At 46.0% G+C, this 17,439-nt stretch overlaps 1 protein-coding gene across 1 annotated transcript in view; it reads right to left on the reverse strand.

Annotated features, from left to right (window-relative positions):
* The window catches only part of LOC115477102 (exocyst complex component 3-like protein 4), a 99,140-nt gene extending 91,819 nt beyond the window's left edge, over positions 1-7,321 (reverse strand). Inside the window, exon 1 of the mRNA XM_030213718.1 lies at positions 7,041-7,321. The gene's annotated coding sequence lies outside the window, so the exon portion shown is untranslated. The remainder of the gene's footprint in view (positions 1-7,040) is intronic.
* Positions 7,322-17,439: the final 10,118 nt, after the last annotated feature.

The raw sequence follows: 17,439 nt of genomic DNA on the forward strand, positions 1-17,439 counted from the left end.
AGGATTCCAGAATCTTGCTATTCTTTGGGGTTCTACATGGAATGTTGCTGCTCTTTGAGATTGTGCATGGAATCTTGTTAATGGGACTTGATATACCGCCTGTCTGTGGTTTTAGCAACTACATTCAAAGCAGTTTACATAGTATATTCAGGTACTTATTTGTACCTGGGGCATCAGAGGGTTAAGTGACTTGCCCAGAGTCACAAGGAGATGCAGTGGGAATTGAATCCAGTTCCCCAGGATCAAAGTCCACTGCACTAACCACTAGGCTACTCCTCCACTCCAAAAAGAAAAAAAAAAAAGAGAAACAGACACCAGCAGTAAACGAGGAGAGAACTTCTGTGCTGTGCTAAAAGATGCCATGTGTGAAAGCTGTTCAGGGCATGCGAATAGCAGCCACGCTTACCGATTGACTGCTATGCGCATGCTCTGGCCTGAGCTGCATGGTAAAAGCCCATACAGCTCGTTTGCATTCGATTTTTATTATTATTATTTTTTAGCATAGCTCACTATTTCCACCTCGGTAATTTTTCCTGAGGTGGAAATAGTGAGTGTTGCCTTGCGGGGGCTTTTGTGCATTGCCCCCCCCCCCCCCTAGAGTTTTGGCTACTGGAGGCACATTTTTTCTAAAATTTCCTTGTACCTCCAGAGGTAATTCTAGATCCTACTCACTTTGAGAACTTTTTGTCATCCAAGGAGGGTGCCAAGATTTCTTAAATTTAGGTGATAAAAGGTTATTATTAGTAACATAGTAACATAGTAGATGACGGCAGAAAAAGACCTGCACGGTCCATCCAGTCTGCCCAACAAGATAACTCATATTTGCTGCTTTTTGTGTATACCCTACTTTGATTTGTACCTGTGCTCTTCAGGGCACAGACCGTATAAGTCTGCCCCGCACTATCCCCGCCTCCCAACCACCAGCCCCACCTCCCAACCACCGGCTCTGGCACAGGCACAGACCGTATAAGTCTGCCCAGCACTATCCTCACCTCCCCAGCCCTGCCTCCCAACCCCGGCTCTGGCACAGACCGTACAAGTCTGTCCAGCACTATCCCCGCCTCCCAACCACCAGTCCCGCTTCCCACCACCGGCTCTGGCACAGACCGTATAAGTCTGCCCAGCCCTATCCCCGCCTCCCAACCACCAGCCCCGCCTCCCGATCTTGACTAAGCTCCTGAGGATCCATTCCTTCGGCAAAGGATTCCTTTATGCTTATCCCACGCATGTTTGAATTCCGTTACCGTTTTCATTTCCACCACCTCCCGCGGGAGGGCATTCCAAGCATCCACTACTCTTTCCGTGAAAAAATAAGGGTCAGGAATAAGTTTGTCTGCAGTACCAGTTAAATATTTCTAAGATATTGTAATTCTAGTAGTTCTTTCTTTAATGTGAGCTATTAGTTAATAATGTGCTCTGCTGTTCCTTGTGATCTTGGGCAAATCACTTAACTCTCCATCGGAGCAGAGGAGTAGCCTAATGGTTAGTACAGTGGTCTTTGATCCTAGCAACCTGGGTTTGACTCACACCATAGCTCCTTGTGACCCTAGGCAAGTCACTTAACCCTCTATTGTCCCCAGTACAAAAACTTAAATTGTGAGCCCTCTAGGGACAGAAAAAAGTAGCTGCATATAATGTGTATAGCTCTGCATATGTCTGGTAGTGCTATATAAATGATTAATAGTAACTCAAGGTGATGCACATCATTTTAAGCACCATTAATCCATCATTATAGTCCTGATTTTTTTCTTATGCTGTGATAACAGTTAAAAGTGCAATCTTAACGGTGCAGGGTAATTTTAGTGTTAAGCAGCTAATGTGGAAGGGGCTGTGGAATGAATGGTGAATGGGTAGGGAATGCACCTTACAGTTAATTTAAAGTAGCTAGCATACGTTAACTGTTAATATGGTAGATAACCTGGAGTGCTAAATGCAACCTCAAGAGTTATGTCTAACTACATTGTGGTATCTGGCATCCTATTCAAGGTTGTTAAAACACCTGCGGACTGTGAAATACTGCAGGAAGACCTTAGGAAATTGGAAGACTGGGCATCCAAATGGCAGATGAAATTTCATGTGGACAAATGCAAGGCGATGAACATTGGAAAGAATAATCCGAATCATAGTTATCTGATGCTAGGGTCCCCTTGGGGGTCAGCGCTCAAGAAAAAGAGCTGGGTGTCGTACATAATATGCTAAAATCCTCTGCTCAGTGTGCGGCAGTGGCCAAAAAAGCAAACAGGATGCTAGGAATTATTAGGAAAGGGATGGTGAATAAGACCAAAAATACTATAATGCCTTTGTATCGCTTCATGGTGAGTCCACACCTTGAGTATTGCGTTCAGTTCTGGTCGCCGTCTCTCAAAAAAATATATAGTGGAATTATAAGAGTGACCAAAATGATAAAGAGGATGGAACTCCTCTTGTATGAGGAAAGGCCAGGGCTTTTTTTGAGGGGGTACTGAGTACCGGCACCTTTTCCAGTGTCTTCTAAAATTGACCCATGGACCACAAGTTTTAATGAAAGAGCTCAGGCTCAACACACCAATTCTGCCTTGTCATAGATTCTGTGACTAGTTGCAGGGGGCCTGGCTATTGTGGAGTGAGTCTCTCAGTGATCACCCCACCCCTGAAGGATGGCCTGGCATTTGAGTACCGGCACCCTTTTTCGCTAGAAAAATTGCACTGGGAAAGGCTAAAGAGGTTAAGACTCTTCAGCTTGGAAAAGAGATGGATGAGGGGAGATATAATTGAGGTCTACAAAATCATGAGTGGTGTAGAATGAGTAGAAGTAAATCAATTTTTTACTCACTCCAAAAGTACAAAGACTAGGGGACACTCAAGGAAGTTACATGGAAATACTTTTAAAACAAATAGGAGGAAATATTTTTTCACTCAACGAATACTTAAGCTTGCTGGAGAATATATTTGCATGCAGTGGAAGCAGTGCATGCAAATTTCTCTCATGAAAAAAAACATCCCTCAGGGTCAAGTTTAGTCTTGACCACCTGGACATGAAGAGAAGAATGCAAAAGAATAGCTACCCCCTGAAGCATAATAAATACTGTATAAGGCTAGCAAAGGAGAGAGAGAAACTTTTCATGAGCACGCTGAAGGTGTGTTTCCTGTAAAAATACAACCTGAGGTTTTAGGTGAAGCAATTCTTTAAATAGTTTCTGACGTTTCTGAGGTGAGTGGAGGTCTTTCACATTGTAAGACAACACTGTTAAATCAGCACACATGATAAACAATACAGTTCAATAGCATAAGCCCAAACCCAAAAGAATTCCTCCCCTCCTGGACATCTTAGCAAAGAGAACCCATGAGCGACCGCCCCAAACCCTATCCCTCATACCCACCCACAACCCCCCCCCCCCAATCACACCATCTCTCCCTCACACAAACATCAACCATCAAACAGCAGACCACAAAGGCCCTCTGAATGGAATATAAACCCACAACACCAAATGAACCCAATACCAAGTCATCTCCCACCTCACCACACATACAATCCAAATCTAAACTGACAGCCTAATGTAATACCTGCAAACCATCCATGCAACCCCCAACCACCAGATTTACAACACTCATTCAAGCATCACACCATCAAATCCACACACATCTCCTCCTGCAGATGAATAAAAGCGAATAGGCTACATTGCAAAAGTGTCCCGAGTAGAACAGAATCAGAGGTAGAGCAGTCACTTTGAGGCAGCAGCGGTGGTGGTAGCGTCTGCGGTCTTCCTGGAATGAGCAGAACCCCTCTGCCATCTCTGTAGTTTTGCTCGCGTGGCAGTTGCCACCAAACAAGGAAGTGAGGTCACAGAAGACAAACCGGCCTCGTGCAGTAATTTCCAAGCCACAGGCAGGGACTGTAACCAATGAACCTTCCCTTGTAAGGCAAAGTTGAGAAAAGGGAAACCCCCAACGGGAAGAGATATGTTCCTTAGTTAGAATATCAAGCGCAGATTTCATTAGCCTACGTTGCGTTAAGGGGAACTGAGATAGGTCTTGGAAAACCACAACTCTGTCTGGCTCATTGAAGCACAAATTCTTTATTGGAATATTTAACAAATCCGGCAGTGATGTCTCTCGGCTGATTGTCCAGGCGTTTCTCCAGCTCTACCAGGTCTGAAGCAGCATCAGTCCCCAGTAGCGTGGCGCAGAGGATGCGAACTATTGCCGGTGCGTCTTCCGTTTGCCCTTCCTCCGGAACTCCCCCAAAACGGAGGTTTTTCCTGCATCCCCGGGGGCATCCAGTTTATACATGAGATCCTCACGCTGCTTCTCCAAATCCTGGGTTTGTGAGTTGTTAGAAACGATCAGGTGGGCATGCTCATCTATTTTCAATTCTATGTCCTTCACGCGCCCACCTAATATTAGGCAGTCTGAGCTAAGGGTCGCAATATGCTCAAAAATCTCATCTTTTGAAGACTTAATATCTGCCTGAATCCCTGACAGGAATTGTCTCAGCTCTTTCTGAAATCCTTCTCATCGTTGGGAGCGATCTGGATTCCGCCAAGGAGAGAGCTGAATCCAAGTCCGAGGGGGAGAGCCGAGCCAGTGGCACATGGCACAGCGTGCTCCTACCGGCAACACGTCCAGATAAGCGTTCACGGTTCTTTTTAGTTGACAAGGGTGCCTTACTCATGTCTCAGCCGCCTTAGCAAAGCAGATTCCACCAAACAGATGAAGAAAGCCCAAGGACAAAGCAGGATATTGCTAAAGTTAGTGTGATTGAAGCGAGAGCGGAGGAGCTAAGCAGCCATTCAGTGCCGTGACATCACTTCCTCCCCCCACTGGCCTGTACTTTTAAACAATTCCATGTATGGACAATGCTTTCCTTCCCCAACCTTATAACACCCCTGGGAACACCTCCTTTTAACCCTGATAGAAAATACACAAACTGTGGACTGGAAACCTGTGCATGCTTTTAGCTACTCTAAGAAGTGCAATTTTCAAAGAAGCAAATTTGTTTAGGCAAATGAACTGAAAATTGCTCCCACAACTGCACATTTAGGACACGTCTTGCATCACCTAATGTTCTACCGGAGGAGTTTGCTTTTAATGTGTTTTATGAAAAACGAAGCGTGCTTATCTTTTGAGTTTGTCCATCTATCTGTGACACTGATAACAATAGTTGGGAAATAGCAGCGGGCAGGGGCACAAACCCAGAATCAAGATTCTGCAGAATGGAACATCAAGACTGATAGGGAGCCCTGGCCCTACCAGTCAAAGAAACGAAGTTGACAGTATGGCTTCAAGAATGGCATCAAAATAGCACCAAAAATGACATTAAAAGGGCATCAAAAGTGAAAAAATGTGAGCGAAATGGAGCAGTGCGAGTGGTGGGGATTCCATTGATGGGGGTCTGGGGAGGAAGGAGTGAAAAGAGGGAAGAAGATAGGACAGAGGGGTCCCGGCAGCCATTTTGACAGTGGAGACGTCATGGGCAGAAGTGACTGGGAATCGTTCCAGCCCTGACTATTCCATTAGACCACCAGCCAACGATTGTAAGGTAGGCCCCTAGGGGGAGAGGAGTGGAGGATACCTCTGATCAAGGCAGAGAAAAGAGATGGGCGGCTACTCCTATTTGGGGGAGAGGGAGAAAGGGGGTGAGCATTACAGGGATACAGCAATAATTTCTGTTTCAGCTACAAATGCATCTGCATTGTCAGCCAAAACTGAATAGTGATTTAGGGTTGATTTCAGCCCCTAAACTGAAATCAAAATTCAGACGGTCTCTAACTGCAGAGCCTGCCATGAGTGGGAAAGTGCGGGGTACAAATGTAACAAAAATAAAAATAAAAAAAATATCCAGGTCACAACATAATACTTTTAGCAGAGCCACATGGTCTCTGCCATCCTTCTAAAGTAGCACCTTGGGGAGGTCTCTACATTCTCATGCCCAATCTCGCCCAGTCCCACACACCCAAACATACCCATCCACATGTGTTCCTCCCCTCTTCCCAGAGCAATGCAATGCTATAGCTAAGAACCAAAACACTCCAGAATAGCAGCACTTCCTGGGGGACAGAAGCAATATCTGAAGTGCCTTTAAATGATTTTCTCTGAGATCAAAAATTTGTCTTTACTGTGAAGCTAAAAAGAAGAAAACGAGTCACACAAACCGAACATTATGCGTATCTTTTGTAAATCTGTGGTAATCTCATTGCACTGGCTTTGCATTGCCTTCGAGTGGAGGAGTAGCCTAGTGGTTAGTGCAGTGGACTTTGATCCTGGGGACCTGAGCTCCATTCCCACTGCAGCTCCTTGTGACTCTGGGCAAAAGTCACTTAAACCCTCCATTGCCTTTGGTACAAAATAAGTACCTGAATATATGTAAACTGCTTTGAATGTAGTTGCAAAAAACTTAGAAAGGCAGTATATCAAGTCCCATTTCCCTTTCCCTGTATGAGATTCTACATGGAATGTTGCTACCATTGGAGATTCTAGATGGAATGTTGCTACTATTTGAGATTCTACATGGAATGTTGCTATTCCACTAGCAACATTCCATGTAGAAGCCTGCCCTTGCAGATAAGCTGCGCAGGCTTCTGTTTCTGTGAGTCTGACGTCCTGCACGTATGTGCAGGACGTCAGACTCACAGAAACAGAAGCCTGTGCGGCCGCGTTGCTGATCTCCAAGGGCAGGCTTCTACATGGAATGTTGCTAGTGGAGGAGTAGCCTAGTGGTTAGTGCAGTGGACTTTGACCCTGGGGAACTGAGTTCAATTCCCCACTGCAGCTCCTTGTGACTCTGGGCAAAAGTCACTTAAACCCTCCATTGCCTTTGGTACAAAATAAGTACCTGAATATATGTAAACTGCTTTGAATGTAGTTGCAAAAAACTTAGAAAGGCAGTATATCAAGTCCCATTTTCCCTTTTAATGTTTATGGGGGGGGGGGGGTTAATTGAACAACTAATTTATTACATATACATTAAATTATCCTACAAATGATTGCATTCAACTTCCAAGTGCATTCTGCTGTCCATAATGCACCTATTTTGTAAATAAATATTATTTTAAAAAACATACCTTTAATATGAATACTCCTTAGACAAATTTTGCTTTGGACGACGAGGGACTTTCCGTGGTTTACAGAATGTAGTCGATTCTGCCTGGTCAGAAGAACGACGAAACTCTCTGCGACTCCTCTAAAGAGCTCATGACACTATCTAGCATCTCTTACTCCATTTGTTCCCGTGTCTTTGTTGCTGGCACTGTAGACAGTAGGTAATTAAGTAGAAGAAAGTAATCTGCGGGTTTTCTCCCTATAAAACCCAGATCTAAAGCGCGTAAACTCAAGAAGATGTCTTTCTTTCACTTTCGGATTCTTGATCTAACCGGGTCATGGTCCTGGTTTACCTACCAGCAAAGAGCGCTGTTGGGAGGGGAAAGTGAAAGCCTATGAGGCTGGAAAGGAGGAAGCAGGAGGTGGTGCTTTTCTGGAAAGGCACACCTGAGCTGTATAATATTCCTTTGTTACTTATTACATGAAGACTCTGACTTTTACTGCACGTAGTGAGCAACTCCTGAAGAAAAAGGGAGCAGGATGGATGGCAAACTTACTTAAAGCTGTTCGATAGCTGGTAAGAAGAAGATTGTTTGCAGCTCTTTAAACTACGCTCTGTGGCATCACAGCTCTACACTGGATTACTCCTGAATATGCTAGATTGGGTTTGCAACCGTATTTCATAGTTATTTACAACTTGTGCCTGTTGCTTTGGGCCGGAAATATCTAGAATACCAGCATTTGTGTGCTTATCAGGCTTGTTTTCGAAAGAGAAGGGCGCCCATCTTTCGACACAAAGCGCAAGATGGGCGTCCTCACAGGGTCGACCAAATCGGCATAATCGAAAGCCGATTTTGGGCATCCTCAACTGCTTTCCGTCGCGGGACGACCAGTGTCGGAGGCATAACGAAGGCGGGACTGGGGTGTGCCTAACACACGGGCGTTTTCGACCGATAATGGAAAAAAAAGAAGGGCATCCCCGATGAACACTTGGACGACTTTACCTGGTCCTTTTTTTCTTACAACCAAGCCACAAAAATGTGCCCGAACTGACCAGATGACCACCGGAGGGAATCAGGAATGACCACTGGGGGAGTAAGGGGAGGTCATGTGCCCACCCTCAAAAAAAAATTTTTAAATATTTTTTCCAGCCTCTATGCCAGCCTCAAATATCATACCCAGCTCCATGACAGCAGTATGCAGGTCCCTGGAGCAGTTTTAGTGGGTGCAGTGCACTTCAGGCAGGCGGACCCAGGCCCATCCCCCCCTACCTGTTACACTTGTGGTGGTAAATGTGAGCCCTTCAAAACCCACCACAAACCCACTGTACCCACATGTAGGTGCTCCCCTTCACCCCTTAAGGCTATGGTAGTGGGTAGTGGGTTTTGGGGGGAGTTTGGGGGGCTCAGCACACAAGGTAAAGGAGCTATGCACCTGGGAGCAATTTCAGAAGTCCACTGCAGTGCCCCCTAGGGTGCCCAGTTGGTGTCTTTGCATGTCAGGGGGACCATTGCACTACGAATGCTGGCTCCTCCCACGACCAAAGGGCTTGTATTTGGTCATTTCTGAGATGGGCATCCTCGGTTTCCATTGTCGCCGAAAATTGGGGATGACCATCTCTAAGGACGACCATCTCTAAGGTAGACCTAAATTTCGCGATTTGGGCGTCCATGACCGTATTATCGAAATGAAAGATGGACGCCCATCTTGTTTCGATAATACAAGTTTCCCCACCCCTTCGCTGGGACGTCCTGCGAGGACGTCCTCAGGAAAACTTGGGTGCCCCTATCGATTATGCCCCTCCACGTGTACACTTAACCTATGCAAGTGCTATCAGGGCCTATGCACTGTTCCTTCTAAGCTGAGTTGGCGTCCTCCAAGTGCATTGCTGCCAGTGGGGGATGGTTAGGGTTGCCATATGTCCAGGTTTCCCCAGACATGCCTACACTACCCCAATTGCAAAGGTCTCAAGTACAAAACCTATTATGGATCCAACTTCTCCTTCTTAGGCAGCCAACTCTGGAATGCCCTCCCCAGACCAATCCGATTACTCAGTGACCATCTGCCCTTTCGGAGATCACTAAAAACCCATCTGTTCAGGCAAGCCTACCCAAACGATCCAGATTAATTCCCACAAACCCATCTATTCACCACATATCCAGGAGACAATAACAACGACCTAGACTACATCTCCCACCTCATTTTCCCCTGCTTATCCCCTTTCGCCTTATCGACCGCTCCCCCAACACTCACCTACCCTTACTCACACCTCTCCTATTCCCTTCACTCTTGCCTACTCCCCTCCACCTCATCTACCCTCCAATTGCTCACTTACCCTTGCTCATACTTCTCCTACTCCCCTCATCCCTGCATTCCTACATTCCTATTTCTTTTATTACTCCGATAATACTCTACTTATTTCTCTCCACCAATACTTTGTAATCCCAATTACTATGTAAGCCACATTGAACCTGCTTTGAGTGGGAAAGCGCGGGGTACAAATGTAATAAATAAATAAATAAATGTCCTCTTTTTGGAGGCACCACGGGGCATCCGGGTGGGTTTTTTCAGCCTGCCCATTTGTCTGGATTTGCGGGCAAGCTGGCCAGCTGGCGGGCCTTGGGGTCCTCTCCCTTCATGTACCTTATCACACCCTGATGATCTAGTGGCCTCTTTGGGGCAGGAAAGAGCCCCACTTTTTCCTGCCTAGCACCACCGCTGATCCATTTGCTGCCAGTGCTGCTTCAAAATGGCTGCCAAGACTTCAAGCACAGCCACGTGAGACTTCTGCAGAAAGGGATGCTGCTCATGGATGGGAGGGAAAGGAAAGAGGGACATGTTCAAGGATCTTTGCTTTTTTGGAAATGTACATCTTTTCATTTTGTATTTAGCAGAGTATGGAAGAAAATGTATTTCTGTTACTTTACCAGTATTTTTATTGCTTATAGAATTTGGCTTTCTTGGGGGGGGGGGTTAAGGTGACTGTGTGGCGCGAGGGCATGGTGTGGCGGTGGGGGCGTGGTGGGGATGGGGACATAGTGGGGGGGGGGAGTGGGGCTGCATTTTATTTTGTTGCTTCTTTTTTGTTGAGTTAAATATAGTAATCCTAGGGGTGATGCTTCAATGTTGTGTTTTCAGTCGCTAGGGATAGGCAGGTTCCAAGGAGGTTTGATTAACAGGAGATGGCAGGAGCTTGCTTGGCCCATTTTCTGGGCTGAAGCCAGTAGGTGGAGCTTGTCACCCTATCAGTTACATTGGTTTGAGTGTACCAAGATGGCAGCAGCTACATTGGGGAGAATGAAAACCTCCTTGGGTGGTCCAATTTCAGCTTTGTGACTTCATGCCGTCTCCTGTTAATCAAACCTCCTTGGCATGTTCTCTGGAGTCATACAGAACTTGCCTGTCCCCCACTATTGAAAATATAATAGTGAAACAGCATCCCCTACTGGCAGGACTGTAGCTGGAGGACTCCCACTCAGAGGAAACAGTGTGCCTAAGCGCTGTTCTGCAAATACTTGCTTAACTTAAATAACGAATATATGCGGGGGGGGGGGGCATACACAGGGGTGGAGCATGGGTGGGACATGGGCAGGGCTTGCAGTTATGTGCATAACTTACCAGCATCCCTGCCACATTTGGGCACCCACACTGAAGCCTGGTCTATGGCTGGTGTACTGTGGGTGTGTACATATTTGGTACACTGATATCAAGGTACACTACTGTTCTATAATGGAACGTGGGCACCCAGATTCTGTGTAGGAGAGTCTCCAACCACTGATCCTTGGGGTTCTTAAGTGGAGACACCTGGTTCTACCATTTCCCCCATAGTGATGCTGAAAATTCTTTATAGTGCTGGGTTCGAGCGAGGATGGAACCTGGGCATGTTTCACCCAACTATACGAGTAGCCAGTAATTATTCAGCATATAGTTAAACAGTTTAATGTAGGTCAGCAAAAAGGCTATCTAGCATAAACCTCTTCACTAAGGAGGTAGTTTTAGAAGCCCTACTTGTATTTTGGACATGCGTAAACTGGTATTTGTCTGCAATCGTTGTCTAGGTATGGTCCTGGGTCCAGTTCACAGAGGTAGTAGGTTCTTAGAGGCAGTCGGGTCCAGTTCACAGAGGCAGTGGGTTCCCAAAGAATGCACAATCCACACGGGTTTGGATATATATAGAAAGTATATTGTATTTGCATATATAGGATCACAGCACTTAGTACAGGTAAATATTCCAATGTTGTATCTGTATGTGGGCATAGAGGAGAATCAAGGAGAGACAGGTAAGAATGGGGGGGGGGGGGGGTGCAGCGAAAGAGGGAAGCCTTGAGGTAGGGCTGGAGATGTGTGTGTGTGTGTGTGTGTGTGTGTGTGTGTGTGTGTGTGTGTGTGTGTGTGTGGAGAAAAAAGGAAAGAGCCTAAGAAAGCAGAGCCATGTGCTCTGGGAGAGAAAGCTTTGGGGTAGAGCTGGGGAAGAAGGGGGGGGGGGCCAGAGCTGGAGATGGGTGTGTGCATAGAGACAGACAGAGAGAGAAGTGATCCGAGCAGAGCCATGTGCTTCTGCTTTATACCTCAAGAACAGAAAGAGATTAAAAAAAAACTTATTTTCTTCCCAGCCTTTGATTTCAGCTCTTTCCTTTACCAACTCCAGTTTGCTTTCTGAAGTCAGGAAGGTGACCATTTTCAAAGGTTTTACTCTTTGAAGTTCCTAGTTCTGGAGCCTATCTGTCTGGCTTCCTTTGTTCTCAAGCCCTGCTCCCAGATAGGACAAAAGGTATGTTAGTTGAGACAGGCAGCTGGGCAACATTTGGTCCTATTTGCTATCCTCAGTGATTCCTGAGGGAGGGGGGGAGTTCTCAGAAGTCGGAAGCTGGTTTAATATTAATCTAAGTATGTCAAGCTGGTTTCATATTAATCTAAGTATGTCCAGCAATCCTGACAGTATTCAGCTTGGTTCTATGTTTTCTTTTCAAGCGATTACTGTGTGTAAGAATTTGAAGACCTTTTTATGATAAATTTTATAATTAGCATTTTTTATTTTTAGATTTTTCTGTTATTCCCCGCTTTTGTGTGCTTTCTTGAAATGTAAACTGCCTGGAACCTCTTGCTGGAACAAGTGTGCTATATAAATTGCGAATTAGATTAGATTAGCATATTTTTTATTTATTAGGATTTATTTACCGCCTTTTTGAAGGAATTAACTCAAGGCGGTGTACAGTAAGAATAGATTGAACATGAGCAATAGGCAATTACAGCAGTAAAAATATTCAAATAACAATACAAAGTATGGCATAGTATACTACTTACAATGTCAACACAACACGTAATAGAACATTTTAATTGTTAGTGGAGGGTAAAGCAAAGATGGAACATATAGATAGGTAAGAGAGTAAGAAAAGTTAGAAAGTAAGTTGACTGATTTAAGAAAATTGCACATGAAGTCAGAGAGATGGTTAAATATTATATCAGCTAGGGTAGGAGTGGGTAAACATGTCCTGCTGCAGAATGTGCATCCTGAGTCACTCCTTGTGTGTGTGAGTGAGACTAACAAGTTAGTTACTTCTTCCATTAAAGACCTGGTTGAACAGCCAAGCTTTCACCAGCTTCCTGAAGCAGATAGTCTTGTGTTAAATGGAGCCTTTCAGGAAGTTCATTTCAGAGTGTGGGGGCTACTGCAGAGAAGGCTCGCTTGCAGGTATAACATCGTGTAATGTCTTTTGGACAGGATGTGGTTAGTGATAATCCTTGAGAGGACCTTAGTGTCCTTGGCAGTGTGTAGAGGATCATCCTGTTCTTCAGGTACTCAGGGCAATTTCCTTTACTGACCTTTAAATGCATCCACTCTGCAGCCCCCTATTACCTCTCCACTCTCATCTCTCCCTACGTTCCTCCCCGTGAACTCCGCTCACTGGACAAATCTCTCTTGTCGTCCCCCTTCTCCTCCACTGCTAACTCCAGGCTTCGCTCCTTTTCTCTCGCGGCACCTTATGCCTGGAATAGACTTCCTGAGCCTGTACGTCTAGCTCCATCTCTACCTGTTTTCAAATCCATGCTGAAAACCCACCTTTTCACTGCTGCTTTTGGCTCCTAACCTCTACTCAATTGCCCTCCCCTTGTTCCTTCCTTCCTTCTCACCCAGTACTTCCCTCACCCGTAACTGTCTTGTCTGTCTGTGTTATTTAGATTGTAAGCTCTTTTGAGCAGGGACTGTCTCTCTTTGTGTCAGGTGTTCAGCGCTGCGTGCATCTGGTAGCGCTATACAAATGCTAATAATAATAATAACAATAATGAAGATCAGACATAGAGTTTTACATTTAGCCCTGTATTGTACTGATATATGGTGCATGCATGTCTAAATCCCAATTTTAGACATTTGGGATACATATGTCCAAAATGCAAAATATGTGCATATGGCAAGGGAGTGTGGTTTGGGTGTATTTTGGGTGTGACTAGGGCAGTGTAGGGGAATCTTTAGAAAACACAGCTGCACGTTTCCTCTGTCATGCCAGAAGACGAGACCATAGATTTCCACTATTTCCATTACACTTCGAATTCAGTTTAAAATACTGATCCTGAAATTCAAAGGCTTACACACTGGTATTTCCAATTATCTATACTCACCCCTCTGTCCCCCTGGATTCTGAGCACAGATCCCAGATCTGCATGCAAACTAATTAGTTAATGAGCCATTAAAAATCAATAATTGGTGGTAATTGGCACCCATTTGGGTTTACGTATGGAACTGCCCTATATCTATTTTATAAAATGCGCGCCTAAATTTTATAGTGCACAACTCAAAAGGGTGGGTCAGTGGCATTCACAGAATTTGTTTTTTTTTGTTACATTTGTACGCTGCACTTTCCCACTCATGGCAGGCTCAATGCAGCTTACATGGGGCAATGGAGGGTTAAGTGACTTGCCCAGAGTCACAAGGAGCTGCCTGTGCCTGAAGTGGGAATCGAACTCAGTTCCTCAGGACCAAAGTCCACCACCCTAACCACTGGGCCACTCCTCCACTGTTGCTACTGTTTGAGATTCTACATGGAATGTTGCTATTCCAACATTCCATGTAGAAGTCGGCCCTTGCAGATCACCAATGTGGCCGCGCAGGCTTCTGCTTCTGTGAGTCTGACGTCCTGCACGTACGTGCAGGACGTCAGACTCACAGAAACAGAAGCCTGCGCAGCCTTCTACATGGAATGTTGCTAGTGGAATAGCAACATTCCATGTAGAATCTCCAATAGTATCTATTTTATTTTTGTTACATTTGTACACTGCGCTTTCCCACTCATGGCAGGCTCAATGCAGCTTACATGGGGCAATGGAGGGTTAAGTGACTTGCCCAGAGTCACAAGGAGCTGCCTGTGCCTGAAGTGGGAATCGAACTCAGTTCCTCAGGACCAAAGTCCACCACCCTAACCACTGGGCCACTCCTCCACTGTTGCTACTGTTTGAAATTCTACATGGAATGTTGCTATTCCAACATTCCATGTAGAAGTCGGCCCTTGCAGATCACCAATGTGGCCGCGCAGGCTTCTGCTTCTGTGAGTCTGACGTCCTGCACGTACGTGCAGGACGTCAGACTCACAGAAACAGAAGCCTGCGCAGCCTTCTACATGGAATGTTGCTAGTGGAATAGCAACATTCCATGTAGAATCTCCAATAGTAGCAACATTCCATGTAGAATCTCCAATAGTATCTATTTTATTTTTGTTATATTTGTACCCTGCGCTTTCCCACTCTGGCAGGCTCAATGTGGCTTACATGGGGCAATGGAGGGTTAAGTGACTTGCCCAGAGTCACAAGGAGCTGCCTGTGCCTGAAGTGGGAATTGAACTCAGTTCCTCAGGACCAAAGTCCACCACCCTAACCACTAGGCCACTCCTCCACGGTTTTATAGAATAGGGTCATTGACGTATTCAACCGGTTTTATCAGGCATAAGGGCTCGTGCTCAAAGTTAGGCGCAAGATCCGCGCTAAGCTAGTATTCTGCAAAGCACGCTGTGCGCTGAGTGCCCTTTGCAGAATACTAATTTAGTGTGGATCTTTCTAGCTTCTAACTTTGGGCACCATTTACTAACCCCCTCTCCCCATATGTCCCAGTTTGCTATCTCCATTCTCTAAATGACCACAGACTTGTCCTTCCCAGGCACATTGGGAATCTACCTGAAAAAGCACCTTCTTTTTTCTTGCACCTTTTCTTTGGAATAACCTGGCCTTATCGCTCCACTCGGAGTTAGGGCTACACTTAAAACTCATCTATTTAATATTACTTTTAACTTACCAGGGATTTAGCTTGTTTAAATGTTTGATTTTCTCCTCTGCTAGGTACGCTAAGGGATAAAGAAGACCACCCTTTAATTGCTAATTGAGGTCTTGATTGATGGTGTCTTTCCTTTTTATCTAACGGAGTTCTTTTTTTCCCCCTTTTAATTTTATTTTAGTGAATTGCACACCGCTTAGACTTGACTCCAAATTAGGTGGTATAGCATATTATCTATAAACAATGAACAATGTCCCCTAACATTAATGTCAGTATTTACACCTGCTGCTTGGGATGTTTAAGATAAAGTTGCTTGTTTTGTGCAGTGTTGCACTGGAAGGGGTTGGGGGTGATTGCACCCTTAATCCTCCAGTGGTTTTTGTCAACCCTCCAATATGATAAGCTGTGACAGCTTGGTTTAAAATTGACCTGCAGGTGGCATAACACATCTATTTTTCAGCAGACATTGATGCTTCTAAAATAGATTCTCCCACCGCACGTAACTCACACATACACATCCATTCCTGGATGTGTTTTACAATAGGTTTTACAACAACAGATTCTGTTCTAAAATGTTAGCGGAACATGACACATCCCGACCTGGATCATTCAATCCCAATTTATGTGTCCTTTCTAAAATCCACCTTCCCGTGGATAGCGTGAACATCACCACCTATCCATACAGACGTATTTTTGCTCACTCTAAGAAATTTGATCACATCACCCCTCTTCTTACCCAACACCACTGGCCCCCAGTTAATTTCCATATTCAACCTAAAGTCCTGACTCTGACTCACAAAATCTTTTCTGCAGGGATTCCCCCATACTTGTCCTCTGCTATAATCCAATATGCACCCCCTAGGCTCCTCAGATCTTTGAATGACTGATGTTTACATATTCCTTCGCCATCTGCTGCTTGCAAAAAGAATCGCACGTGAATTTGGGAGCAATGTAAGCTGACTAATACAAGAAGTTCCACTTGGAAGTAAAGGAGATCTATGAATATGTGTGGACCTAAAAAAGTACCCTTGTCAGATTCATCACGGCCTCCCAAATTTCTGGAAAATAAGACAGTCACCATTTCACTGTTCCTGTTCCTAAGTAGGTCTGAGCCCACGGGCACTGAGGGTGGTATGGGCCCCCCAACCAGCTACTGTCCAACACCCCCCCTACCGCCGTGCTGCTGCCCCCTACCACTGCAGCTGACGCCCCCGCCGCCCCGGTCCTACCTAAAGAGCCCTGGTGCTCTAGCGGTCTCTGCAGTGGGGGGGGGGGGGGGGGTGGACATGTTCTTTCCTGCCCGCTGCGCTGCTGCTATTCCCCCGCCTGCCGGCAGCACCGTGTTTTCAAAATGGCGGCTGAGACTTGCCACAGTAGTCTTGCGGGTCTCAACATTCTCACGAGACTTCTGCAGGGAGTCTCGGCTGCCATTTTTTAAAATACGGCAGTGCCGGGCAGGGGGGAATAGCAGCAGCACAATGGACAGGATGTGTTCCTCCCCACAGAGGCCACTAGATCACCAGTGGCGCGCCTTTAAAGGTAGGACCGGGGAGGGCTGTAGTGTGTGGTGGGCATCCTGGCAGAACCACTGGGCCCCCTATAGCCTCTGGGCCCTCGGGCACTGCCCGGTTGTCCGAATGGTCAGTCCACCTCTGGAATGTACTAGATCATCTGCCTTTTTAAATGTAGCTCCTAACTTGCGAGCATGCCGAAGAGAAAGGGAAAGCCAGGGGGGCCTCCTCTCCCCAGGCCGGAGCCCTCCTCCTCGAGACAGACTTCCATTTCTGCTTTTTTGGTGTCCACACCGTCGGGCGAATCCGTGACCGGGGCAGGGAAGAACCCTGGTCTGGAGAGCGATATCTCACTTAGCCCTTTGGGACCAGCTAACCCCCCCCCCCCCCCGCCGCCACACCTAATCGGAGCCGTAGTGCCGAACGTGGAAGAAAGCATTTCGAAGGGGCGGCAGACCCCGTTGAGGGAAGTGGCGTCAGCAGGTCATTCAGTTTAGGGGAAACGCTTGCCTACCATGGCTGGAGAAGAATTATCAACAGAGGGAACCCAGTTAGCTGACACTGGGGAGGAAGCCTTACTCTCCGCCCTGGTATTACAACCTTTGGTGAAGCCCCAAGAAATAACTTTGGACTCTATTTGGGCTGCTCTCG

Source organism: Microcaecilia unicolor, chromosome 9 (genome assembly GCF_901765095.1).
Source record: "Microcaecilia unicolor chromosome 9, aMicUni1.1, whole genome shotgun sequence".
NCBI classification, from domain to species: Eukaryota; Metazoa; Chordata; class Amphibia; order Gymnophiona; family Siphonopidae; genus Microcaecilia; species Microcaecilia unicolor.